Source organism: Salvelinus namaycush, unplaced genomic scaffold (genome assembly GCF_016432855.1).
Source record: "Salvelinus namaycush isolate Seneca unplaced genomic scaffold, SaNama_1.0 Scaffold2309, whole genome shotgun sequence".
Lineage (NCBI taxonomy): Eukaryota > Metazoa > Chordata > Actinopteri > Salmoniformes > Salmonidae > Salvelinus > Salvelinus namaycush.
In genome coordinates, this window is record NW_024059130.1 from 1 (window position 1) to 16,931 (window position 16,931).

Sequence of the window (16,931 nt, forward strand, 5' to 3'; positions counted from 1 at the left end):
ACCTGCTGTTACTAGACTATTATACTGTCCCCCCCATTCCTCTCTCCACCTGCTGTTACTAGACTATTATACTGTCCCCCCCATTCCTCTCTCCACCTGCTGTTACTAGACTATTATACTGTCCCCCCATTCCTCTCTCCACCTGCTGTTACTAGACTATTATACTGTCCCCCCCATTCCTCTCTCCACCTGCTGTTACTAGACTATTATACTGTCCCCCCCCATTCCTCTCTCCACCTGCTGTTACTAGACTATTATACTGTCCCCCCCATTCCTCCTCTCCACCTGCTGTTACTAGACTATTATACTGTCCCCCCACCATTCCTCTCTCCACCTGCTGTTACTAGACTATTATACTGTCCCCCCCCATTCCTCTCTCCACCTGCTGTTACTAGACTATTATACTGTCCCCCCCATTCCTCTCTCCACCTGCTGTTACTAGACTATTATACTGTCCCCCCCATTCCTCTCTCCACTGCTGTTACTAGACTATTATACTGTCCCCCCCATTCCTCTCTCCACCTGCTGTTACTAGACTATTATACTGTCCCCCCATTCCTCTCTCCACCTGCTGTTACTAGACTATTATACTGTCCCCCCCATTCCTCTCTCCACCTGCTGTTACTAGACTATTATACTGTCCCCCCCATTCCTCTCTCCACCTGCTGTTACTAGACTATTATACTGTCCCCCCCATTCCTCTCTCCACCTGCTGTTACTAGACTATTATACTGTCCCCCCCATTCCTCTCTCCACCTGCTGTTACTAGACTATTATACTGTCCCCCCCATTCCTCTCTCCACCTGCTGTTACTAGACTATTATACTGTCCCCCCCATTCCTCTCTCCACCTGCTGTTACTAGACTATTATACTGTCCCCCCCATTCCTCTCTCCACCTGCTGTTACTAGACTATTATACTGTCCCCCCCATTCCTCTCTCCACCTGCTGTTACTAGACTATTATACTGTCCCCCCCATTCCTCTCTCCACCTGCTGTTACTAGACTATTATACTGTCCCCCCCATTCCTCTCTCCACCTGCTGTTACTAGACTATTATACTGTCCCCCCATTCCTCTCTCCACCTGCTGTTACTAGACTATTATACTGTCCCCCCCATTCCTCTCTCCACCTGCTGTTACTAGACTATTATACTGTCCCCCCCATTCCTCTCTCCACCTGCTGTTACTAGACTATTATACTGTCCCCCCCATTCCTCTCTCCACCTGCTGTTACTAGACTATTATACTGTCCCCCCCCATTCCTCTCTCCACCTGCTGTTACTAGACTATTATACTGTCCCCCCCATTCCTCTCTCCACCTGCTGTTACTAGACTATTATACTGTCCCCCCATTCCTCTCTCCACCTGCTGTTACTAGACTATTATACTGTCCCCCCCATTCCTCTCTCCACCTGCTGTTACTAGACTATTATACTGTCCCCCCCATTCCTCTCTCCACCTGCTGTTACTAGACTATTATACTGTCCCCCCCATTCCTCTCTCCACCTGCTGTTACTAGACTATTATACTGTCCCCCCCATTCCTCTCTCCACCTGCTGTTACTAGACTATTATACTGTCCCCCCCATTCCTCTCTCCACCTGCTGTTACTAGACTATTATACTGTCCCCCCCATTCCTCTCTCCACCTGCTGTTACTAGACTATTATACTGTCCCCCCCATTCCTCTCTCCACCTGCTGTTACTAGACTATTATACTGTCCCCCCCATTCCTCTCTCCACCTGCTGTTACTAGACTATTATACTGTCCCCCCCATTCCTCTCTCCACCTGCTGTTACTAGACTATTATACTGTCCCCCCCATTCCTCTCTCCACCTGCTGTTACTAGACTATTATACTGTCCCCCCCATTCCTCTCTCCACCTGCTGTTACTAGACTATTATACTGTCCCCCCCATTCCTCTCTCCACCTGCTGTTACTAGACTATTATACTGTCCCCCCATTCCTCTCTCCACCTGCTGTTACTAGACTATTATACTGTCCCCCCCATTCCTCTCTCCACCTGCTGTTACTAGACTATTATACTGTCCCCCCCCATTCCTCTCTCCACCTGCTGTTACTAGACTATTATACTGTCCCCCCCATTCCTCTCTCCACCTGCTGTTACTAGACTATTATACTGTCCCCCCCATTCCTCTCTCCACCTGCTGTTACTAGACTATTATACTGTCCCCCCCATTCCTCTCTCCATCCTGCTGTTACTAGACTATTATACTGTCCCCCCATTCCTCTCTCCACCTGCTGTTACTAGACTATTATACTGTCCCCCCATTCCTCTCCTCCACCTGCTGTTACTAGACTATTATACTGTCCCCCCCATTCCTCTCTCCACCTGCTGTTACTAGACTATTATACTGTCCCCCCCATTCCTCTCTCCACCTGCTGTTACTAGACTATTATACTGTCCCCCCATTCCTCTCTCCACCTGCTGTTACTAGACTATTATACTGTCCCCCCCATTCCTCTCTCCATCTGCTGTTACTAGACTATTATACTGTCCCCCCCATTCCTCTCTCCACCTGCTGTTACTAGACTATTATACTGTCCCCCCCATTCCTCTCTCCACCTGCTGTTACTAGACTATTATACTGTCCCCCCCATTCCTCTCTCCACCTGCTGTTACTAGACTATTATACTGTCCCCCCATTCCTCTCTCCACCTGCTGTTACTAGACTATTATACTGTCCCCCCCATTCCTCTCTCCACCTGCTGTTACTAGACTATTATACTGTCCCCCCCATTCCTCTCTCCACCTGCTGTTACTAGACTATTATACTGTCCCCCCCATTCCTCTCTCCACCTGCTGTTACTAGACTATTATACTGTCCCCCCCATTCCTCTCTCCACCTGCTGTTACTAGACTATTATACTGTCCCCCCCATTCCTCTCTCCACCTGCTGTTACTAGACTATTATACTGTCCCCCCCATTCCTCTCTCCACCTGCTGTTACTAGACTATTATACTGTCCCCCCCATTCCTCTCTCCACCTGCTGTTACTAGACTATTATACTGTCCCCCCCATTCCTCTCTCCACCTGCTGTTACTAGACTATTATACTGTCCCCCCCATTCCTCTCTCCACCTGCTGTTACTAGACTATTATACTGTCCCCCCCATTCCTCTCTCCACCTGCTGTTACTAGACTATTATACTGTCCCCCCCATTCCTCTCTCCACCTGCTGTTACTAGACTATTATACTGTCCCCCCCCATTCCTCTCTCCACCTGCTGTTACTAGACTATTATACTGTCCCCCCCATTCCTCTCTCCACCTGCTGTTACTAGACTATTATACTGTCCCCCCCATTCCTCTCTCCACCTGCTGTTACTAGACTATTATACTGTCCCCCCCCATTCCTCTCTCCACCTGCTGTTACTAGACTATTATACTGTCCCCCCCATTCCTCTCTCCACCTGCTGTTACTAGACTATTATACTGTCCCCCCCATTCCTCTCTCCACCTGCTGTTACTAGACTATTATACTGTCCCCCCATTCCTCTCTCCACCTGCTGTTACTAGACTATTATACTGTCCCCCCCATTCCTCTCTCCACCTGCTGTTACTAGACTATTATACTGTCCCCCCCCATTCCTCTCTCCACCTGCTGTTACTAGACTATTATACTGTCCCCCCCATTCCTCTCTCCACCTGCTGTTACTAGACTATTATACTGTCCCCCCCATTCCTCTCTCCACCTGCTGTTACTAGACTATTATACTGTCCCCCCCATTCCTCTCTCCACCTGCTGTTACTAGACTATTATACTGTCCCCCCCATTCCTCTCTCCACCTGCTGTTACTAGACTATTATACTGTCCCCCCCATTCCTCTCTCCACCTGCTGTTACTAGACTATTATACTGTCCCCCCCCATTCCTCTCTCCACCTGCTGTTACTAGACTATTATACTGTCCCCCCCCATTCCTCTCTCCACCTGCTGTTACTAGACTATTATACTGTCCCCCCCATTCCTCTCTCCACCTGCTGTTACTAGACTATTATACTGTCCCCCCCATTCCTCTCTCCACCTGCTGTTACTAGACTATTATACTGTCCCCCCCATTCCTCTCTCCACCTGCTGTTACTAGACTATTATACTGTCCCCCCCATTCCTCTCTCCACCTGCTGTTACTAGACTATTATACTGTCCCCCCCATTCCTCTCTCCACCTGCTGTTACTAGACTATTATACTGTCCCCCCCATTCCTCTCTCCACCTGCTGTTACTAGACTATTATACTGTCCCCCCCATTCCTCTCTCCACCTGCTGTTACTAGACTATTATACTGTCCCCCCCATTCCTCTCTCCACCTGCTGTTACTAGACTATTATACTGTCCCCCCCATTCCTCTCTCCACCTGCTGTTACTAGACTATTATACTGTCCCCCCCATTCCTCTCTCCACCTGCTGTTACTAGACTATTATACTGTCCCCCCATTCCTCTCTCCACCTGCTGTTACTAGACTATTATACTGTCCCCCCATTCCTCTCTCCACCTGCTGTTACTAGACTATTATACTGTCCCCCCATTCCTCTCTCCACCTGCTGTTACTAGACTATTATACTGTCCCCCCATTCCTCTCTCCACCTGCTGTTACTAGACTAGTATACTGTCCCCCCCATTCCTCTCTCCACCTGCTGTTACTAGACTATTATACTGTCCCCCCCATTCCTCTCTCCACCTGCTGTTACTAGACTATTATACTGTCCCCCCCCCATTCCTCTCTCCACCTGCTGTTACTAGACTATTATACTGTCCCCCCCATTCCTCTCTCCACCTGTTGTTACTAGACTATTATACTGTCCCCCCCATTCCTCTCTCCACCTGCTGTTACTAGACTATTATACTGTCCCCCCATTCCTCTCTCCACCTGCTGTTACTAGACTATTATACTGTCCCCCCATTCCTCTCTCCACCTGCTGTTACTAGACTATTATACTGTCCCCCCCATTCCTCTCTCCACCTGCTGTTACTAGACTATTATACTGTCCCCCCCATTCCTCTCTCCACCTGCTGTTACTAGACTATTATACTGTCCCCCCCATTCCTCTCTCCACCTGCTGTTACTAGACTATTATACTGTCCCCCCCATTCCTCTCTCCATCTGCTGTTACTAGACTATTATACTGTCCCCCCATTCCTCTCTCCACCTGCTGTTACTAGACTATTATACTGTCCCCCCCATTCCTCTCTCCACCTGCTGTTACTAGACTATTATACTGTCCCCCCCCATTCCTCTCTCCACCTGCTGTTACTAGACTATTATACTGTCCCCCCCATTCCTCTCTCCACCTGCTGTTACTAGACTATTATACTGTCCCCCCCATTCCTCTCTCCACCTGCTGTTACTAGACTATTATACTGTCCCCCCCATTCCTCTCTCCACCTGCTGTTACTAGACTATTATACTGTCCCCCCCATTCCTCTCTCCACCTGCTGTTACTAGACTATTATACTGTCCCCCCCATTCCTCTCTCCACCTGCTGTTACTAGACTATTATACTGTCCCCCCCATTCCTCTCTCCACCTGCTGTTACTAGACTATTATACTGTCCCCCCATTCCTCTCTCCACCTGCTGTTACTAGACTATTATACTGTCCCCCCCATTCCTCTCTCCACCTGCTGTTACTAGACTATTATACTGTCCCCCCATTCCTCTCTCCACCTGCTGTTACTAGACTATTATACTGTCCCCCCCATTCCTCTCAACACCTGCTGTTACTAGACTATTATGCTGTCCTGACTCTCTGTGGTCAGAGTAGGGGTGTTAACCCCGGTGTCCTGACTCTCTGTGGTCAGATTAGGGGTGTTAACCCTGTTGTCCTGACTCTCTGTGGTCAGAGTAGGGGTGTTAACCCTGGTGTCCTGACTCTCTGTGGTCAGAGTAGGGGTGTTAACCCTGGTGTCCTGACTCTCTGTGGTCAGAGTAGGGGTGTTAACCCCGGTGTCCTGACTCTCTGTGGTCAGAGTAGGGGTGTTAACCCTGGTGTCCTGACTCTCTGTGGTCAGAGTAGAGGTGTTAACCCTGGTGTCCTGACTCTCTGTGGTCAGAGTAGGGGTGTTAACCCCGGTGTCCTGACTCTCTGTGGTCAGAGTAGGGGTGTTAACCCTGGTGTCCTGACTCTCTGTGGTCAGAGTAGAGGTGTTAACCCCGGTGTCCTGACTCTCTGTGGTCAGAGTAGGGGTGTTAACCCTGGTGTCCTGACTCTCTGTGGTCAGAGTAGGGGTGTTAACCCTGGTGTCCTGACTCTCTGTGGTCAGAGTAGTGGTGTTAACCCCGGTGTCCTGACTCTGTGGTCAGAGTAGGGGTGTTAACCCCGGTGTCCTGACTCTCTGTGGTCAGAGTAGGGGTGTTAACCCTGGTGTCCTGACTCTCTGTGGTCAGAGTAGGTGTGTTTTACCCCGGTGTCCTGACTCTCTGTGGTCAGAGTAGGGGTGTTAACCCTGGTGTCCTGACTCTCTGTGGTCAGAGTAGGGGTGTTAACCCCAGTGTCCTGACTCTCTGTGGTCAGAGTAGGGGTGTTAACCCTGGTGTCCTGACTCTCTGTGGTCAGAGTAGAGGTGTTAACCCTGGTGTCCTGACTCTCTGTGGTCAGAGTAGGGGTGTTAACCCCGGTGTCCTGACTCTCTGTGGTCAGAGTAGGGGTGTTAACCCCGGTGTCCTGACTCTCTGTGGTCAGAGTAGAGGTGTTAACCCTGGTATCCTGACTCTCTGTGGTCAGAGTAGGGGTGTTGTCCCCGGTGTCCTGACTCTCTGTGGTCAGAGTAGGGGTGTTAACCCCGGTGTCCTGACTCTCTGTGGTCAGATTAGGGGTGTTAACCCTGGTGTCCTGACTCTCTGTGGTCAGAGTAGGGGTGTTAACCCTGGTGTCCTGACTCTCTGTGGTCAGAGTAGGGGTGTTAACCCCGGTGTCCTGACTCTCTGTGGTCAGAGTAGGGGTGTTAACCCCGGTGTCCTGACTCTGTGGTCAGAGTAGGGGTGTTAACCCTGGTGTCCTGACTCTCTGTGGTCAGAGTAGGGGTGTTAACCCTGGTGTCTTGACTCTCTGTGGTCAAAGTAGAGGTGTTAACCCTGGTGTCCTGACTCTCTGTGGTCAAAGTAGAGGTGTTAACCCTGGTGTCCTGACTCTCTGTGGTCAAAGTAGAGGTGTTAACCCTGGTGTCCTGACTCTCTGTGGTCAGAGTAGGGGTATTAACCCCGGTGTCCTGACTCTCTGTGGTCAAAGTAGAGGTGTTAACCCTGGTGTCCTGACTCTCTGTGGTCAGAGTAGGGGTGTTAACCCTGGTGTCCTGACTCTCTGTGGTCAAAGTAGAGGTGTTAACCCTGGTGTCCTGACTCTCTGTGGTCAAAGTAGAGGTGTTAACCCTGGTGTCCTGACTCTCTGTGGTCAGAGTAGGGGTGTTAACCCTGGTGTCCTGACTCTCTGTGGTCAGAGTAGGGGTGTTAACCCTGGTGTCCTGACTCTCTGTGGTCAAAGTAGAGGTGTTAACCCTGGTGTCCTGACTCTCTGTGGTCAAAGTAGAGGTGTTAACCCTGGTGTCCTGACTCTCTGTGGTCAGAGTAGGGGTGTTAACCCTGGTGTCCTGACTCTCTGTGGTCAGAGTAGGGGTGTTAACCCTGGTGTCCTGACTCTCTGTGGTCAAAGTAGAGGTGTTAACCCTGGTGTCCTGACTCTCTGTGGTCAAAGTAGAGGTGTTAACCCTGGTGTCCTGACTCTCTGTGGTCAAAGTAGAGGTGTTAACCCTGGTGTCCTGACTCTCTGTGGTCAAAGTAGAGGTGTTAACCCTGGTGTCCTGACTCTCTGTGGTCAGAGTAGGGGTGTTAACCCCGGTGTCCTGACTCTCTGTGGTCAGAGTAGAGGTGTTAACCCTGGTATCCTGACTCTCTGTGGTCAGTGTAGGGGTGTTGTCCCCGGTGTCCTGACTCTCTGTGGTCAGAGTAGGGGTGTTAACCCCGGTGTCCTGACTCTCTGTGGTCAGATTAGGGGTGTTAACCCTGGTGTCCTGACTCTCTGTGGTCAGAGTAGGGGTGTTAACCCTGGTGTCCTGACTCTCTGTGGTCAGAGTAGGGGTGTTAACCCCGGTGTCCTGACTCTCTGTGGTCAGAGTAGGGGTGTTAACCCTGGTGTCCTGACTCTCTGTGGTCAGAGTAGTGGTGTTAACCCCGGTGTCCTGACTCTGTGGTCAGAGTAGGGGTGTTAACCCTGGTGTCCTGACTCTCTGTGGTCAGAGTAGGGGTGTTAACCCCGGTGTCTTGACTCTCTGTGGTCAAAGTAGAGGTGTTAACCCTGGTGTCCTGACTCTCTGTGGTCAAAGTAGAGGTGTTAACCCTGGTGTCCTGACTCTCTGTGGTCAAAGTAGAGGTGTTAACCCTGGTGTCCTGACTCTCTGTGGTCAGAGTAGGGGTATTAACCCTGGTGTCCTGACTCTCTGTGGTCAAAGTAGAGGTGTTAACCCTGGTGTCCTGACTCTCTGTGGTCAGAGTAGGGGTGTTAACCCTGGTGTCCTGACTCTCTGTGGTCAGAGTAGGGGTATTAACCCTGGTGTCCTGACTCTCTGTGGTCAGAGTAGGGGTGTTAACCCTGGTGTCCTGACTCTCTGTGGTCAAAGTAGAGGTGTTAACCCTGGTGTCCTGACTCTCTGTGGTCAAAGTAGAGGTGTTAACCCTGGTGTCCTGACTCTCTGTGGTCAGAGTAGGGGTGTTAACCCTGGTGTCCTGACTCTCTGTGGTCAGAGTAGGGGTGTTAACCCTGGTGTCCTGACTCTCTGTGGTCAAAGTAGACGTGTTAACCCTGGTGTCCTGACTCTCTGTGGTCAAAGTAGAGGTGTTAACCCTGGTGTCCTGACTCTCTGTGGTCAGAGTAGGGGTGTTAACCCTGGTGTCCTGACTCTCTGTGGTCAGAGTAGGGGTGTTAACCCTGGTGTCCTGACTCTCTGTGGTCAAAGTAGAGGTGTTAACCCTGGTGTCCTGACTCTCTGTGGTCAAAGTAGAGGTGTTAACCCTGGTGTCCTGACTCTCTGTGGTCAAAGTAGAGGTGTTAACCCTGGTGTCCTGACTCTCTGTGGTCAAAGTAGAGGTGTTAACCCTGGTGTCCTGACTCTCTGTGGTCAGAGTAGAGGTGTTAACCCTGGTGTCCTGACTCTCTGTGGTCAAAGTAGAGGTGTTATCCCCGGTGTCCTGACTCTCTGTGGTCAAAGTAGAGGTGTTAACCCTGGTGTCCTGACTCTCTGTGGTCAAAGTAGAGGTGTTAACCCTGGTGTCCTGACTCTCTGTGGTCAAAGTAGAGGTGTTAACCCTGGTGTCCTGACTCTCTGTGGTCAGAGTAGGGGTGTTAACCCTGGTGTCCTGACTCTCTGTGGTCAGAGTAGGGGTGTTAACCCTGGTGTCCTGACTCTCTGTGGTCAAAGTAGAGGTGTTAACCCTGGTGTCCTGACTCTCTGTGGTCAAAGTAGAGGTGTTAACCCTGGTGTCCTGACTCTCTGTGGTCAAAGTAGAGGTGTTAACCCTGGTGTCCTGACTCTCTGTGGTCAAAGTAGAGGTGTTAACCCTGGTGTCCTGACTCTCTGTGGTCAGAGTAGAGGTGTTAACCCTGGTGTCCTGACTCTCTGTGGTCAAAGTAGAGGTGTTATCCCCGGTGTCCTGACTCTCTGTGGTCAAAGTAGAGGTGTTAACCCTGGTGTCCTGACTCTCTGTGGTCAAAGTAGAGGTGTTAACCCTGGTGTCCTGACTCTCTGTGGTCAGAGTAGGGGTGTTAACCCTGGTGTCCTGACTCTCTGTGGTCAGAGTAGGGGTGTTAACCCTGGTGTCCTGACTCTCTGTGGTCAAAGTAGAGGTGTTAACCCTGGTGTCCTGACTCTCTGTGGTCAAAGTAGAGGTGTTAACCCTGGTGTCCTGACTCTCTGTGGTCAAAGTAGAGGTGTTAACCCTGGTGTCCTGACTCTCTGTGGTCAAAGTAGAGGTGTTAACCCTGGTGTCCTGACTCTCTGTGGTCAGAGTAGAGGTGTTAACCCCGGTGTCCTGACTCTCTGTGGTCAAAGTAGGGGTGTTAACCCTGGTGTCCTGACTCTCTGTGGTCAGAGTAGGGGTGTTAACCCTGGTGTCCTGACTCTCTGTGGTCAGAGTAGAGGTGTTAACCCTGGTGTCCTGACTCTCTGTGGTCAGAGTAGAGGTGTTAACCCCGGTGTCCTGACTCTCTGTGGTCAGAGTAGGGGTGTTAACCCTGGTGTCCTGACTCTCTGTGGTCAGAGTAGGGGTGTTAACCCTGGTGTCCTGACTCTCTGTGGTCAGAGTAGGGGTGTTAACCCCGGTGTCCTGACTCTCTGTGGTCAGAGTAGAGGTGTTAACCCCGGTGTCCTGACTCTCTGTGGTCAGAGTAGGGGTGTTAACCCCGGTGTCCTGACTCTCTGTGGTCAGAGTAGAGGTGTTAACCCCGGTGTCCTGACTCTCTGTGGTCAGAGTAGGGGTGTTAACCCTGGTGTCCTGACTCTCTGTGGTCAGAGTAGGGGTGTTAACCCTGGTGTCCTGACTCTCTGTGGTCAAAGTAGGGGTGTTAACCCTGGTGTCCTGACTCTCTGTGGTCAAAGTAGAGGTGTTAACCCTGGTGTCCTGACTCTCTGTGGTCAGAGTAGGGGTGTTAACCCTGGTGTCCTGACTCTCTGTGGTCAGAGTAGAGGTGTTAACCCTGGTGTCCTGACTCTCTGTGGTCAGAGTAGAGGTGTTAACCCCGGTGTCCTGACTCTCTGTGGTCAAAGTAGGGGTGTTAACCCTGGTGTCCTGACTCTCTGTGGTCAGAGTAGGGGTGTTAACCCTGGTGTCCTGACTCTCTGTGGTCAAAGTAGGGGTGTTAACCCTGGTGTCCTGACTCTCTGTGGTCAAAGTAGGGGTGTTAACCCTGGTGTCCTGACTCTCTGTGGTCAGAGTAGGGGTGTTAACCCTGGTGTCCTGACTCTCTGTGGTCAGAGTAGAGGTGTTAACCCTGGTGTCCTGACTCTCTGTGGTCAGAGTAGAGGTGTTAACCCTGGTGTCCTGACTCTCTGTGGTCAGAGTAGAGGTGTTAACCCTGGTGTCCTGACTCTCTGTGGTCAGAGTAGAGGTGTTAACCCTGGTGTCCTGACTCTCTGTGGTCAGAGTAGAGGTGTTAACCCCTGGTGTCCTGACTCTCTGTGGTCAGAGTACGGGTGTTAACCCTGGTGTCCTGACTCTCTGTGGTCAGAGTAGGGGTGTTAACCCCGGTGTCCTGACTCTCTGTGGTCAGAGTAGAGGTGTTAACCCTGGTGTCCTGACTCTCTGTGGTCAGAGTAGAGGTGTTAACCCTGGTGTCCTGACTCTCTGTGGTCAGAGTAGAGGTGTTAACCCCGGTGTCCTGACTCTCTGTGGTCAGAGTAGAGGTGTTAACCCCGGTGTCCTGACTCTCTGTGGTCAGAGTAGAGGTGTTAACCCTGGTGTCCTGACTCTCTGTGGTCAGAGTAGAGGTGTTAACCCTGGTGTCCTGACTAAATTCCCAATCTGGCCCTCATACCATCATGGCCACCTAATCATCATCAGCTTCCTGTCGTCTCATTCATCCCAGTAACTGTGCTGTCAATAAGAACGTGTTCTCAGTCAACTTACCTGGTAAAATCAGGGTTGAATAAAATGTTTATTCTCTTTTACTTTATGTTCGTATTCTTAGTTTTTACTGTTTCTCATCGTCGAGAAGGAACCTGCGTTTCGTTGGACGATGTATAGCATGCGTATCCCGTACATACGACTAATAACACTTCTGTCACGCCCTGACCTTAGTTATCTATGTTTTCTTTATTATTTTGGTCAGGTCAGGGTGTGACTAGGGTGGGTATGCTAGTTTTGCCCTGTCTAGGGTTTTTGTATATCTAGGTTTTTTTGTAGGTCTAGGTATATATATGTCTATGGTGGCCTGATATGGTTCCCAATCAGAGCCAGCTGCTTATCGTTGTCTCTGATTGGGGATCATATTTAGGTAGCCATTTTCCCTTGGGTATTTGTGGGTTCTTGTCTGTTCAGCACTCATTTGTATAGCTTCACGTTTTGTTATTTTGTTAGTTTTGTTCAGTGTTCATTCTTATATTAAAGAAGAATGTACGCTTACCACACTGCGCCTTGGTCTCCTCCCTACGACGGACGTGACAACTTCAAACCGAAACTAATTTAAACTATTATTCTCTCCGTTAGACAATACAAATATGTTTCAGCTCTAATAACATCTAAGTTTGAAAAAAGCCACAACATTACATTCCAGTGTCTGATGTGCTTCCTGTCTCACATGGCTTTGGGTTGTAATAGTTCAACGGTGCCATCAACTGGTCAGTCACAGAACTTGTACAGCAAGTTAATAAAAAATAATTTAATAAAAGAATGTGTCACATGCTCCGATAGGTTGTAGACGTTGAAATGCTGACAAGCCCTTCACCAACAATGCAGAGTAACAAAATGTTAAATAAACTCAAGTTTACAAAAAGTTACAAAATGCTGTTTCTTGAAACCAGGGCCCATATCCACAAAGTGTCTCAGAGTAGAAAATTGGTCATAAGTGCTGAGAATAGAGATATTTGACTCCTGCTCTTATGGGTAAAACTGAAAGCTATGTACGACTCCTCTGTAGTCATCAGTCCCACCTAGTGGACAGATATCTAAGAGACCTCGTGAGCGGTTCTAACCAGCAGGTGTCATGGTAATAGAAAGAAACAGCCAGTCAGTGATGCACACCAATATCCCGTTATTATCAGGGATACTCAAGTATGTAGCTGATACTAGCCTCCTTCTGGCTTCAAAAGAAAAACAGGCCTTATTCCTAAAATAAAATCCCAATTTCAGCTTACATTTTTTTGTAAGTTGTTGAATATGCAATTTAAAAGAGAGGCTGTCATCAATTAGAATTCCAAGATATTTATATGAGGTTACAACCTCAATCTCCTTGCCCTGACAGGTAGTAATAGGTGAAAGGTTCAGAGGTCTATTTCTTGCTTTAGAAAACACAATTAGTTTAGTTTTGTCGGCATTGAGGATAAGCTTCAATTGACACAAGATATGTTGAACAGTATATAAAGCAGTATATATAAAGCAGTTTGCAAGTTCTGGAAAGCTTTTGTAAGAGACGAGGCACAACAGTAAATAACAGTATCATCAGCATAAAAATGAAGTTGCGCATTTTGGACATTTTTTGTGTATCTATTATTTATTTATTTATTATTATATAAATAGTGAATAAGAGAGGACCAAGTACAGAGCCTTGGGGCACACCATTCAGGACAGACAATTTAACAGACATAAGCCCATCAAATTGATTGCACTGAGTTCTATCAGACAGATAGTTAGCAAACCATGCATCTGCATGCTCTGAAAGACCTACACTCGACAATCTCTGCCTCAGTATAGCATGATCAACTGTATCAAAAGCCTTAGAGAGATCAATAAAAAGTGAGACACAGTGCTGTTTTTTGTCAAGGGCTTCAGTGATATCATTTAAAACATGCTAAGATATGCTTATCTTAGATGGGATACTGTGGCATGTAAACCTCTTATCCCGTTTTATGTTGTTTTTTTGCGGTCTGCCAGGCTCAGTTTCACACCTTTTCAGTTCAGATGGAAACAGTAATAGTTGTAACTGAAGTCTGGACACTGACTGTAGGCCTCAGTCTATTATAATATTAGGCTTTCAACCACATAAACTGTTTTTTTAACCTTTATTTATCTAGGCAAGTCAGTTAAGAACAAATTCTTATTTTCAATGACGGCCCACTGGGGAACAGTGGGTTAACTGCCTTGTTCAGGGGTAGAACGACAGATTTTTACCTTGTCAGCTCGGGGATTCGATCTTGCAACCTTTTGGTTACATGTTCAACACTCTAACCACTAGGCTACGCTGCCGCCCCTACACTCTAACCACTAGGCTACCTGCCGTCCCTACACTCTAACCACGAGGCTACCTGCCGCCCCAAACAATGAATAATAGATACACAATGAGTAATAATAACTAGGCTATATACAAGGGGTTATCAGTTCTGAGTCAATGAGTAATGATAACTAGGCTATATACAAGGGGTTATCAGTTCTGAGTCAATGAGTAATGATAACTAGGATATATACAAGGGGTTATCAGTACAGAGTCAATGAGTAATGATAACTGGGCTATATACAAGGGGTTATCAGTACAGATTCAATGAGCCAATCCAATACCTTGACTTTGTTGTCCTTAAGCCATTTTGCTACAACTTTGGAAATATGCTTGGGGTCATTGTCCATTTGGAAGACCCATTTGCGACCAAGCTTTAACTTCCTGATTGATGTTTTGAGATGTTGCTTCAATATATCCACATAATTTTCCTACCTCATGATGCCATCTATTTTGTGAAGTGCACCAGTCCCTCCTGCAGCAAAGCACACCCACAACATGATGCTGCCACCCCCGTGCTTCACGGTTGGGATGGTGTTCTTTGGCTTGCAAGCCTCCCCCTTTTTCCTCCAAACATAACGATGGTCATTATGGCCAAACAGTTCTATTTTTGTTTCATCAGACCAGAGGACATTTCTCCAAAAAGTACGATCTTTGTCCCCGTGTGCAGTTGCAAACCGTAGTCTGGCTTTTTTTATGGTGGTTTTGGAGCAGTGGCTTCTTCCTTGCTGAGCAGCCTTTCGGGATTTGTCAATATAGGACTCGTTTAACTGTGGATATAGATACTTTTGTACCCGTTTCCTCCAGCATCTTCACAAGGTCCTTTGCTGTTGTTCTGGGATTGATTTGCACTTTTCGCACCAAAGTACATTCATCTCTAGGGGACAGAACGCGTCTCCTTCCTGAGCGGTATGACGGCTGCGTGGTCCCATGGTGTTTATACTTGCGTACTATTGTTTGTACATGTCACGTTCCTGACCTGTTTTCCTTTGTTATGTATTTGTTTTAGTTGGTCAGGGCGTGAGTTGGGTGGGTTGGTCTAGGTTTGTTTTTCTATGTTGGGATTTTGTGTTTGGCCTGGTATGATTCTCAATCAGAGACAGGTGTGTATCGTTGTCCCTGATTGAGAGTCATACTAAGGCAGCCAGGGTTTCACTGGTGTTTTGTGGGTGTTTGTTTCCTGTGTCAGTGTTTGGGCCACACAGGACTGTTTTCAGGTTAGTCACGTTTGTAGAGTTTCGTAATTTGTAGTGTTTGTTGTTTGTTCATTAAAACATGAATACCTACTACTCCGCATCTTGGTCCGATCCATGCTCCTCCTCGTCTGAGGAGGAGAACGACTACGACAACCTTAACAGTACAGATGAATGTTGTACCTTCAGGCGTTTGGAAATTTCTCCCAAGGATGAACCAGACTTGTGGAGGTCTACAATTTATTTTCTGAGGTCTTGGCTAATTTCTCTTGATTTTCCCATGATGTCAAGCAAAGAGGCACTGAGTTTGAAGGTAGGCCTTGAAATACATCCACAGGTACACCTCCAATTGACTCAAATTATGTCAATTAGCCTATCAGAAGCTTCTAAAGCCATGACATCATTTTCTGGAATTTTCCAAGCTGTTTAAAGGCACAGTCAACTTAGTGTATGTAAACTTCTGACCCACTGGAATTGTGATACAGTGAATTATAAGTGAAATAATCTGTCTGTAAACAATTGTTGGAAAAAGTACTTGTGTCATGCACAAAGTAGATGTCCTAACCGACTTGCCAAAACTATAGTTTGTTAACAAGACATTTGTGGAGTCCAACCTAAGTCTATGTAAACTTCCGACTTCAACTGTACAAGGGGTTATCAGTATCGAGTCAATGTGTTGTGTTACGAGGTAATTGAAGTAGATATGTACATATAACTATGAATAAAGTGACAGATAGTAAACAGTAGCATCAGCGTATGTGAATGTGGTTCAAAGTTAGTGCAAATAGGATGACTGCAGATCATCTGGGTTGCTATTTGGTGAACTATTTAACTAACTATTTACAGACTTATGAGGTAGAAGCTGTTCAGGGTCCTGTTTTTTCCAGACTTGGTGCCGTGAGGTAGCAGAGAGAACAGTCTATGACTTGGGTGGCTGGAGTATTTGACATGTTTTAGGGCCTTCCTCTGACATCACCTGGCATAGAGGTCCTGGATGGCAGGGAGCTCGGACCTAGTGATGTACTGGGTCGTCCGCCATACCCTCTGTAGAGCCGTGCGGTCGGATGCCAAGCCGAGTGGTGATGCAGCCAGTCAAGATACTCTCAATGGAGCAGCGGGGGCGTGCTCGGCTCTCAGTTTCCTGTTGTCCACGATCAGCTCTTTGTCTTGCCCACGTTGAGGGAGAGGTTGTTGTCCTGGTACCACACTGCTAGGTCTCTGACCTCCCAGTAGGCTGTGTCATCGTCGTCGGTGATCAGGCCTACCACCGTTGTGTCATCGGCAAACTTAACGATGGTGTTGGAGTCGTGCATGGCCATGCAGTCGTGGGTGAACAGGGAGTACAGGAGAGAACTGTGCTGTTGCCTACCCTCACCACCTGGGGGTGTCCTGTCAGGAAGTCCAGGATCCAGTTGCAGAGGGAGGTGTTGAGTCCCAGGGTCCTTAGCTTAGTGATGAGCTTTGAGGGCACTATGGTGTTGAACGCTGAGCTGTAGTCAATGAGTAGCATTCTCACATAGGTGTTCCTTTTGTCCAGGTGGGAAAGGGCAGTGTGGAGTGCATTAGAGATTGCATCATCTGTGGATCTGTTGGTGCGGTATGCATATTGGAGTGGGTCCAGGGTTTCTGGGATGATGGTGTTGATGTGAGTCAGTCTCTGACTGGTGGAATGCAGATTCCATCATCTCTGCTCTGAGAAGAGGACGAAGTAGGAAAAACTTAAGCCCAAAACCAGCTTATCAGAAGTTGAGACGATATTCTTTCTCCCTCCCCAAATACAATCTCTACTTTCCCAAAGTAACTGTTC